The following is a 12215-nucleotide window of genomic DNA, read 5'->3' on the forward strand; positions in this document are numbered from 1 at the left end:
TTTTCTTAATAATCTCCCACGATCATGACAAAATCAGCTTCTAGTAACTCTGTGGCAATTCCTGGCTTCTTTATAAGAACAAAATTATTTTTTATTTTTTAACACATTTTTCTTATTAGCCACGCTGGTGATAGCAGCCTTGGGTTTGGCACTGCTACTGGTCCAGGCACTGGTGCATGTTGCCTGAATAGCTTAATATCTCAGCCTTGTACCCCAGCTGTCAAAAGTCACCCTACGGAGACCACAACCAACTAATGATCAAGGGAACAGTGGAAAAGCACAGTCCTCCTGCAAATTTGTGTTTGAAGTAGTAAACCCATCTGGAAAGTTTTTATTTTCCACTCATGGTGACAGATGAGGTTTTAGACAAAGAGCGTCTTCACTTTTTGCTGTAGTGTGAAGACTATGTGGCTATCAGTGATTTTACCCCATGCTGTAATCACAGAAACAGAGAACTGCTGAGGTTGGAAAAGACCTCTAACATCATGGAGTCCAACTCCAGTTAACCCAGTACCACCATGGAGTTAACCCAGTACCACCATGTTCAGCATTTAACCATATCCCCAAGTGCCACACCCACACCTGAACAGCTCCAGGGATGGTGACTCAGCCACTACCCTGGGCAGCCTATTACAATGCCTCACCATCCTTTCAATGGAGTAATACAACAAAAGCAACAATCAAAGACTTACAGCATGGTATTTTCCTCTCTAGGTGTCTGTCTGTTTGGGATTAAAATAGATTTACTTATAGAATATGAGAAATGCATAGGCTTAAGTTTAATTGTGACTTGCTTACAAGTTAGCACGAATAGGTGCTGCACAAAACACGATAGGTGAACTTGAAATGAGCTCCCTTTGTCAGCATGGCTGGCTCAGCAGGGGAGGAAACAGAGAAAGACTGGACACTTTCTGATGAGGGCTGAGACCTTGGTACCCAGTGGCACAAAGGAGGGTCCCAAGGCTGCACCAAGCTGAAGGATAAGAGCAGTTAATGGCCTGTCCATGTGGACACGGATAAAGAATCCGATGAGGTGTTGGAAGATCCGAGACCATCAATTTCTACTGGATCAAGAGGTGCACATAAGGCACATGAAGATCTTGTGCACAGACTGTAAGAGTATGAAGGCATGGGGATTTCTTTATTCACAATCCATGTCCAGCAGCTCAAGCTAAAATAAACCAAGTCTGCCTCAAACACAGGGTCTGATCTGTGACACCAGGGATTGTTAATAAGAATTGCAATAGCCAGTATTTCTAAGAAACACTCCAACATGAAGACAGCACAGTGCTGTGCAGTATTCACGTTTGCTTAGTGGCTCATAAGGATTTTAGAGAGAATGTGGATAAATGATTTAACAGGCAAACCTATTTCTCATTTTGGAAAGTTTGGGGCAAATAAACCTTTGGACTTGGTCCACAGGTTGGGGATGTGTTTTTGACAGAAGTACTAGAATATGAGACTTTGGAGGAATGACATGGCCATCAGAGATCCCCCCCATTCCTGGCAGCTTTCCTCTTTAGGCAAGAGTAAGCTGTTGTATGACACACCAAGTCTATTAGCCTTGATCCAGTAATGCACCACTTACCTGATATAATAGGAGAAAAATCGAAGTCTGCATTTAGAAGACAGTCAGTGTGCACACTGAGCCTCCCATCAATAAAAAGCACTAGCACATAAGTTTATGATCCTCCCCAATACCAATCCTACTTTTTACTTTTTGAATTATAAAAAAGTTTGTTTGAACAGCTGTTATTACAAATTGAAAAGTACAATGCTGTCAAAGTTAAGGGATTATTTACACAGGAGAGCTCTTTTCTCTTATTCAAGAACATTCTTGGGCTTTTAGCAACTAACATGCAAAAAAACCAAATTGTAATTAAATGTGTTTAGAACAATATATGCATGGTGTGGTGCTTTCTGTAATCGTGAAAATTGTTTTAGTGTCAATCTTCAACAAATAGGCTGGGATTGCTTAGTGGGATGCCACTGAGGCATAATAAATAAGCGTTTTGTGCTTTCCAGGGGTTATAAAAATTTAGGTTGTTCTAGGTCTAAGACACGACTTCAGGTTTCATTTTGCAGTTTTTATAATTTGTTACTTTAAATTGCTTGTTGAGAGGTCTGTCTCTTGGTCTTGAAACAGAGTGATAGTTTCTTAGTAGATATTTTACATCATGATAAATAAGAAAAGGATATTTTTCCCTTTTCCGAATTTTATTTATCTTTCAAACAATATCCTCACTCTTCCTTGGACATTTTTGCTAACAATCTATTATTGATTTTCAGTAGTTTAACCTGGTGTAACTTGTTCAGAGTTTGTATGCTTTCTTTCAAGCTAGAAACAAGGACCATTTTAAAATGAAGAAGCTTCATTTTACAGGCTGTGACTGTTTTAAGAAACTGTGGCTCGGTGCCTGACATTTACAGTGAGCAACAGTACCTTCAAATCTTGCAAGTCACCTAAGTGAGAATAAATAGGAGATTCAGACTTTGGGGTATTTGAACTGTTTCTGTGCAAACCAAAAATTGTTAAATGTAGAAGAAAAAAAGGTGAGTCATGCAACCCTCTTTCCTTTTTTTGGAAAAGTGTCCAGAAATGAGGTTACAGAAAGAGCCACTCTGTCCCTGGAGTTGCCTATTTAAAAGTCCAGGCCAGAAGTTAATATTCAGCTTCTATATCACTTTCCAAGACTTTCTGCCTTTACATAGAACCCAGCCTAACAAAACCAAGGAAAATTTCTGAAGTCAACATTTGCTCTTGTACAGAACTGTAAAGATGATGGTACAATTTTCTCAGTCAGCACTTTGCACCTGTCAAATCCACTTAGTGCAGAATATTAATTACCACTTCTGCAAAGAAAATAGATGTCCTTGAAACCACCTTTTTCTTTTTTTTTTTTTTGTAAATCCTTGAGTAGCATAACTGAGCTAAGGGAACTGATTCCTTCTTTTTTTTCCCCCAGGGCTATAAATTTCAAACAGTAAATTTATATAAAGTTTGACTCCACAGACCAATGTGCCATCTTTTCCCTAATGCACATACAGCTAGTGCCTCCCTTTTTTTTAAAAAAAGAGAGCGCAGACTAGAACAATCATAAAGGTTCGTCAGCAATTTCATTGTTCTCTGACATTTTCACCTGTAAAGAGGCTCCTCCCATTTTATGCAGTGTAAGGGAAAGCCAAGCTCTCTTGGCTCAGGTAAGTAGCAAATAAACCACAAGACATCCAGGTCCATGGGGAGCCTGCAGATTTGAGCTGTTCCACTGAGGTGCAAACCCACCTGGCCACACCCTGGCAGTATTTGCTGAAGGATGCTCACCAGCACAGTGTCCAGGGCATCCCTCACACCTGCTGCAGAGGTGCCTAGGAGTCCATCCACAGGCCCCTGGCACTGGCCACCTCAGTTATGGGCACAGTCTTAGCCATGACCACATCTCCCCTGCCCTTGTGTCCCAGGCAGCGAGCCACAGCTCTGGCAAGCAGCAGCATCCTGAACAAGCTTCCCCAAGGAGCTCCACCAGGGTTACAGCTGCCTTGCATGAACATGCATCCAAAAAGCTTGAATTCTGTACCCTAGATGTGAGATAATTTTTTCTGTATTGTGAATATCAGGCATTAGGGAAAATATTTGGATGTCCAGATTGTTTCCTGGCAAGCCACTGTACCACCTTTCCACAGGATAATGCAAGTTGTGGTGTTTAAACTATTCCAAGCAAAAATTTTGTTAATGCATCTTTTGGTGTTACTGCTGCTGGTGTGCTACTCCATTTATTTTCATTCACAGTGAGCAGGTCTCCCGGTAACCCTACAGATACTGCTGTCATGTGATGACAAGGTAAAGAGTTGATTTCTTTACTGAACAGGGTTTTTTTTTTTCCCTGAAGTATGAATCCAGAGAAAAGGTGTTTTAATTTTCAGTCATTATGCAGAAACTTTACGAGCTATTCAACGAAATTCTGTGCATTCTCCCTTAGAATAATTCTCCCTAATAAACTGCTTGGATTTGTTCAAAAGTCAGATTAAAAATACTAACTCTGTATAAATGGAACCTAAGAAACAAGTATAATTATTGAAGAAAAACTTAATGAAGATGATTTAAAAATGCTATAATGCTTTAAAACTTGACTTGCAGCAAAGCACATCTCTTTTACAAGGAGCAAACTTGGATGTCTCAGAGTCATGTGAAGTTAAAACACCTTGGCCACCAGATCATCACTGGAACTGGGTTCAAAGATCTCAGGGATTCCTCTTGCTTTTACTTCAGTGGGCAGTGTGACACCTCACAAGCTCACGTGGCCTGATAAAGAATGAAGGTAAAGAAAGTGACTGCGGGGTCTAAGAATATAATCCCTAGCACAGCTTTCTGTTCAGACCCACTGCTTTGCACAGAGAACCATGTTTGTTGCACAGACCTTCTGCTCCTCCCCATCCCTTGCAAATGAAGGACAGAGTGACATTCTGTGTGACAGACAAGGTTAGTCAAAGGGGCATCGTTCTCTTTCTTTGCCTTGGAGAATAACAACTTTATAGATATGCCTTGTGTGCTCACATGCACACAGAGCAGTGTAATCAATTCAAAATTGGCTTTGACTCCAAATTCCTAATCTTTGCAGTACATCTGGCATCCTAATCAAAAAATCTTGCTTTTGGATTTTGACTAGTTATATGTCAAAACTTTGGGAGCAGGGATTACTAAGGAATGCAAGGTAGCAGTGAAAAAAGTATGCAGATACTCTCAATAGCTTTCATAAAATCAGAATTTCAATTAGAGAGGAATGCCTGCATTTGAAATAATAAAATAAACCAACCAATAGACCACTTGTAAACAACATAACAAAGTGAAGGAATAAAAACCCACTCAACCTTTCCTGAATCTCTGTCAAAGCAGAACTCACACTTTCTGTATGTCTGATAGTTGGCATTTCTTTTTATCCGACAGCTAGATAGATCATAGCAATGACACAAGACTTGGCCACATGCATTTATAAAATCTGGCTAAAAGCTTTATTCTGATTTAGGCATCTATGGCTCTCTGGACTTTCTCACTCAGTTCATGAACTGAGGAGCAAACAGCCAGAAGTTAACTCGAGTTCTCTAAAATACAGTTTTTAACCAATTAATCAAACAGAAAACTCCTTATTTCCAGTTTACAACACATTTCAAATAACTTCTAGTTTTTATATTTCAGATGGGAGAAAACCAAACCAGGCCCCTATTCAGAAACACCTCCCATGGACTCTGAAATTTCTGAACCCTTACTAAGATGACTAATGTTGGACAAAACCTCAAGAAAACCTGGGGAAAAATGAAAACTTTCAACTTAGGAGGATGAAGTCTTCATCTGACCATCTATAAAATTCTGAATATTTGTACTGAAGTACTAGATGTTAATAAATAACAATATAAGCCCTAGATTTCTCCACCCATACAGCATCTTGGCATAATGTTTTCTCCTCTGCAGTCCTCTCCAATTCAGCAGGTCCTGAGGGTGAGAAATACACATTTCCCTTGGGAATAAGAAGCAGCTGCTTACAAGCAGCAGCTTCAAAAAGTCTGGTTTTAAAATTTTGCATGGGCAGAAGATTAAATATTCTTACCAGGAAGGATAAATTTTCTTGTTTTCAGCTTTATCAAAGTATCTAGACTTCTTTATGTGTCATGGCTCAGTGTTTTTCATACCATTTTAAGAAAATATTGTCACTTTTAGCTATTCTTAATTTGTTTCTCACTGAAAAAACATTCATGGTAAAGACTACCTGACTATTAATTTTTATTCCAGTCGAGCAGTTGTGTCTACTGATTAATGAAAGCCCAACAAAATTGTGGCTGTGGCAGGGAAGACAACCTGATTACACTCCTATTGTAAAAACTGGGAGAGGACTAGAATATGTGGTTCATTTTTATTGACAATTAGGTGATTTTTATATTGCTGTAGATGCCAGATAAATGAGGGTACATGGGGCTTAGAAGCCTGGCAAAAGCAAAACTGCCAGTGCTGTCTGAAAACATTTTAAATATTTGTAATCACAAGGGTTTTGCTGTTACCAGTTGGGACTGTGAACAGCAAAGGAGTCCTCAGGAGGCAAGAGCTGCTTTAAAGTGACAAATAAAAAACTTATCTGTTATGTCGATACTCACTTTTGTAATAGGTACTAATGAAAGTTTCATATATTTAAGCAAGTATGGAAATTATGTAAAACTTCAGTAAGAATTCTTCAGTTGCACCTGCATTTCTCCTTATTAAGGCAGTCAAGAAATTGCAACATTATTAAATATGAGCTTGATATGTGAAGAGAGAAATTTACCAATGTCCAAAATAGGGGCTTTTTTGTTTTCTAAACACTATTAAGTAATTCACCTTCCTGAAGTAGCAGTGTGAAAAGTCGTGGGAGAAGCAGGCAGTAATATGTAGGAGCACAGCTGAGGCACCTAGCGAGACAGAGAGCAACACCAGCCTGTGTTGAAATTCCTGGCAACTATTTTCTCAGCTTGCTCATGCTCTGAAGGTGTGAAGTCATTAGCATGGGGTCTGACTTTAACATTTGGCCTTGGCTAGGTGGAGTTCTCAATGCTTTTAATGGTGGAATCCAAAAGTGTGTAACACTCAGCACTGGTCCTGAAGCTCTCCTGGTTACACCGTGAGACCTACGTGTGATGCCAGACACTTTGTCTTCTCTGCATTGTCAACTTGCATGACATTTATTCTCTGCTAGAGTGGTGTCACATGCTTGAGACTATTAAGTTGCTGCCAAATAACACGTCACTCCTGTACAGTTAGAAAATTTAATGGCCAGACACATTGTCACTCAAATGCAGTCCCTTTTCAGACATCTATCTGCCAGGATAGGAATCATTACAGAAAATTTTATAATGCTGTAAATGAGACTTCAGCCCATCACTGTGTCAAATCACATTTCTGTCAAAATGCCAAAGAATTTCTTCCTGTACTTCACAGTAAAAAGCAAGTTAAATAATAACCTGCTTCCTGTTCTAATCCAACACACCTAGAAAGCACTGAGCATTCCTGACCTTTTGGTAGGAACCAATACATTCTTTGCTAATAACCTTGTAATGGAAACACCTACCTCTTCTTTTTATTTGGGAAATTCCAAGTAACAGCTATTTGAGGAAAAGAGTGATAGCAGTAAGATTTCTGGAAGAAGTAGTAAAAAGTATCCTTTTTATTACTGCACAGACTTTTTTCCTCTGGAAGTTTAAATCCAGTTGTAAAACTGTGAACTATTTCAGTATTGCTCTGGAGAGTTCTCAGCTATTCACAAGCAACAAAGTAGAAAATCAGGTTAGTACCTTGGCACACACAGGCACGTAGGACAAACGTCAGATACTCTTTCTTATATCCCCAAATGGAAAGACCAACAGGTTGCAGATTTCCTTGTGATACACACACACTGCTGAAGTGTGAAACCAACCTGAGGAGAGTCCCATTTGCTTTCTGCTTAACAGAAAGAGGCACAGCAACATCTTGGTCCAGCCAATGAAATTACTCCAGCCAGAGCCTGCAGAAGGCAACCAGCTTACCTGAGCTGCATCAGCACTTTCATTTAGGCAGAGGCTGTGGGCTGTGTCCTTAAGTGGGCAGTTCCTCTCCTCTGTGTCACAGGGGTACTGGGACATACATTTCTGGAGCAGGAAGGTGTCAGATTTGGGTCAAGAGGAAATTTAGAATCTGAGATTGCTCCCTTTTGTAATAATGCAGGGGAGGGCTGAGGAAGCATGAGGCCTGACTCAGAGCACACAGAAGGTGAGAAAAAATGGGGATAAGAGAATTCAGGCTTACCCCAGACTTGCACCCAGCTGGAAAGAGCACACTGGTGACATCTGGGAGTTCTGAATCAGCACTTAGACTGAATCAGCCTTATTGACTTTAATATATCTCAATTAGACCAAGTCCAATATTGAAGCCTGTAGTTATTGCAGTAATGTGACATCCTTCTTGTGTTAAGAGCTCCCCAAGCACAGGTTACAGAGCTTACTTCTGAGGCGAGCAGGTTCTTCAGGTTAGAACGTCAGTTTTCATTCCCCTGAGATCAGTGACACACCAGGCACAACTGTGTAATCCCAGCACAAACAGCCTGCATCTCCCACAAGAAACGTGCCGAACATTAATGAGTAAGCTTTCTCCAGCCAGCGCTGCTTTTGCTGGGGTCTCAAGATTTACATCATGCCTCGCCCTACCTAGTACTTTTATTTGCTAAATAGCTGCATCTGTGCTTCCAACAGTAAATTTGTCTGAGCTCAGTAGATTTGGTTCTTTGAATCCAGAGCAGCCAAATTATCTAGCAGTAGCAATTTCCATGCAGGTGCACCTTTTTTCTACTTACCCTGCATTAGCTGTTGTTCTGTGTTTGGTGCTCTGTTCTAGGAGAAAGAGCATGGTGCACAGATTGTGTGATTGAGCTTTCTCCTTTACTTGGTGTGCCCTTTGCAATGAAACCCATCCCTAGAAGGGGGTAAACCCAGGTAATGGGTCATCCTGTGGCAGGGACAGCTGCCCAGCTTAATTTTCACTAGCTCTAAGATAAGCCCAAGAAGTGGTTTCACAAAATCCCAAAATCTTCATTGCTGTTACCTGAGGAGGTGAAGAGCACCATGAGGGTCCCTTTGCTAAAAGGATATTTGCTGTTCGGTAGCTGGGATGAAGGACACAGGGAAGGGTTTGTTGTACTGAGGAATATGATTTCCCATACCAAATGAAAATGCTGGGTCTGGGCTTGGTGAAGTGAAGGGGTTTTACCAGAGACAGTTTCAAGAACAGCTGTTTCTTTAATGTCCTGATATTCAAAATTGGTTTTGAAGTCTGCTAATTCTTATCTAATTTGCTTTGGTGTTCTAATTGGCAAGTTTTCTCCTCCAAGAAACAGCCTATTAGATGTTTTAAGATCATATTGATAAATGCCAATTTTGTTTTCCTGTGATTATCATCAGCTATATTCTCCGGTTGCTTTTCCTATGTTAAAAAAAAGGAAGATAACAGAGTTTGAAACCTGCTTATCCAAAGGGGCTGAGAGAGATTGGTAGGCCCTGCCTCTCTATTGTAACCTTTACTATATGTCAGGACAATTGAATCTAGTGATTTGTCTAGCATTAATTATCTTGCTAAAATATACTAAACACTCCAATTTGTAGGGTAACAATTCAATTAAAATAATTTTCATCTTAAATTTTTCATCCTACAGTGCTAACACATTTCAAAATACGGTTTAATTTCTAATACTTTAAATAAAATTTCACAGTAGCATGAAGCCGTTTTGTTAGTTCAGCTGTTGGCACTCCAGCCCCTCACACTGTTCACCAGTGGAACTGTGAGCACTTCAAGGAGCAGCTCAGCTGCATCATTGGCTCAAGAAAAGCCTGACTGAGGCAGCATAAAGAAAGGCTCTCAAGCATCTCCTCCTGAGGCTGCCTGCGGCTTACACTCACTGCCTCTAAAAGCTTGTGTCTGCGTTGGATTGGAAATCATCTTCATTAAAAGAGAGAACACCAAACAGCAACGCGTGGGGCGGGTGCAATAACCTTTGTTCCCTGAGCCGAAAGCAGAGGGGATGGCCCAGGGCCGTTTCCTGGCTGGCACCGGGCTGGTGGCACCGCGGCTGCTCGTTCCTGGCACGCACACAGGACCGCAGCTTCCTGACGGCATTTAAATGGTGTCTTTTGCTTCCTCAGTTGCTCTTTTCCAGGCCGGGAAGCGCTGGCATCCTCTCACCTTCAGGTGTGGTGACCTAAAGAAGCTGGTTATTTTCCAAAGGCAGGGAATGGCTGGAGCGGGGAGGCTGGAGCTGAGGAGGAGGGAAGCAGCTGCAGGAAGCTGGCAGTGAGCGGGCCGGGTCACAAGCAACCAGCTAATTCCTGGGCCAGCTCAGGAGTCAGCTGAGGCAAAAGGTGCCAAACAAAATCTAAGTTCTGGCTGAAGGGTATTAATAACCATGGAGACAATTACCCAATGTTTTGTGTGGGGAAGCTCCACCTCTTCTGGCTCTTTTTAACTTAAGGATTGCCACAAACAGAAGTCAGTGCGTGGGGGACCCTGTCCTCACCAAAGCCTATGGGAATTGCTGGTGCCCAGCAGCCCTGCCACCCTCACACCGTTGAAAAAGCCTCCTCAGTGCCAAATTGTAAAGTAGCTGTTTCTACTTTAAACAAAAATCCTGCCTGCTTTCGAACCACAGCTCTCCTGTATGAAATATATCATCTTTCTCACCAGCCTTCACACTTTCCTCATCAATGTGCCTCTGTCCAGTTTCCAGCCCCAGGGTCCTTATTCAGAGGAGATGCAGACATTGAGTCCTCAGCTCTTCCTGGCCCTGCAGACTGCTGATCATTCCTGCAAGCAGGAGCACTGCCCATCACCCCACCCAGCCATACTCTCTCCTTGGCTTGTGGTGCCTGGTATTTATGGGACCCACAAACTGCAGAACCTCCAAGCACAGCCCCCTGCTCCCAAGGCAGGCCCCTGGAGCATAAACACCCAGACAGAGGCTAAAAGCGTCAGCACAGCTGTGCTGTGGCATGGCCAAGGAAAGCACAGGAACACCAGACACCTTTGGCCACGGCAGCCCTGCAGCAGCAAACCTGTCTGTGCCGCAGGCTCCGTGCACGGGATGCACAGGGAAGCAGCCGGACAGCCAGGCAGCAGGGGACAGGGGAGCTGCTCACAGCCCAGGCAGCTCCACAGGAAGAGGAGGTAAGGGTTCTGTAACCTCAGCAGAGCATGAGCTTCTGAGGGTGTTTTACAGCTCTGTCTCATCTTGTTTCATAGGTGCAAATGCCAGTCCTGTCTGTCACAGAGCGTGGCACTCATGGACATTTCATACACATAAAAATAAAAATTACTGCATAGAGTTGAGTTCAGTCCTTTGACCTGTTAGCATAACAAAAAATTCATCTGAACCTTTCGTTCATTCACAAATGAATTAGTAACAGAACCACAGAAGATGAAATTTAAGATACACTTTCAAGTATTTACCATCTTACTTGCATGTAGAACTTTAAAAAGTTCTAAGTGCTATGAGCTCACATTAAGAAATACTTGCTCCTTTTAGAATTGTAAGAACAAAATGGGAACATAAAACTGTCTTCTTAATAACCAAAAATTTACTGAATCAAGAATTTGGATATTATCATCCAAAGGTATGAGCCTGACTTCTACACATAAAGTCTGCTACAGGAATAGTATGTGCATGTTAATGAAAAGTCATTTTACACAACTCTTCAAACAACAAGATTTAATCATTTTCACAGCAAAATCACTTTGTAGCTCACCAGTGTTTTCTGATTTTCTTTAAATATAAAACCAAACACTTTTAAAAGCAGCAGTTTATATCCACAAGTTTAATGCATATTTGATATTCTTTAGGAAGGGAAAATCCATGTCTTATGCGAAATACTATTATTGTAACGAAATGCAGCAGGAAGAACTTGTATTTCTACAGTGTCCTCTCCCAGAAAAAACAACTTGCAAAGCAAAGCATTTTCACAAATACTTATTTAACCATCTTCTACAAAGTATGGTTTTTTGGACTTCTAACTTAGATTTGTAAAATGACAAGTTCATTTCAACAGGAGAGGGGAAATAAAGAATGTAATTATTTTTTTCTTTTGGAATCTAGTTCCAAATTCAGACTTTTATTTTCAAAAGATGGAACACTTCTGAGATGTCTGATATATTTCTGGGGCACAGCTCAGGGATCAATACTTTATTTACCACAGATACAGTAGTTTATCTCTTTCCAGGGAATTAGGAATCCAGAGCAGTTAATTCCTGGATAAATATGGCAAATGTATAACTATAAACCCCAACAGAATTCTTATTTCTTATCCCTTCATTTCCTTCTGTTCTCCTAACTCTGGTACTAACTTTACAAAAATCATGGAAGTAATGTAGTAATGTTTCCTTATTGCTGGAAAGCTGTGGCAGGACTCTCTTTCTTTGTACAAAAATATTTTAATGTAAATATTTAGAAATGTTACATAGGAGCATTTCAGTGATAAAATATTTTATTAGTGTTTCTGTTTGAGTACATTGAGCAATGTATTGTGACTTTAAAAAAAAATCTCGTTTCACTACCCTATCTTTAAATCTCAGACACCACTGTTACAATAAAAGCAGATGCTCTGGAAGAAAAATTCATCCCAAAAGTAAGGTTCTGTACTGCCAGCTGAGACCTGTAAAGCCAGATTTGGGTATGGTGCAG

Source organism: Onychostruthus taczanowskii, unplaced genomic scaffold (genome assembly GCF_017590055.1).
Source record: "Onychostruthus taczanowskii isolate IOZ18803 unplaced genomic scaffold, ASM1759005v1 scaffold17, whole genome shotgun sequence".
Lineage (NCBI taxonomy): Eukaryota > Metazoa > Chordata > Aves > Passeriformes > Passeridae > Onychostruthus > Onychostruthus taczanowskii.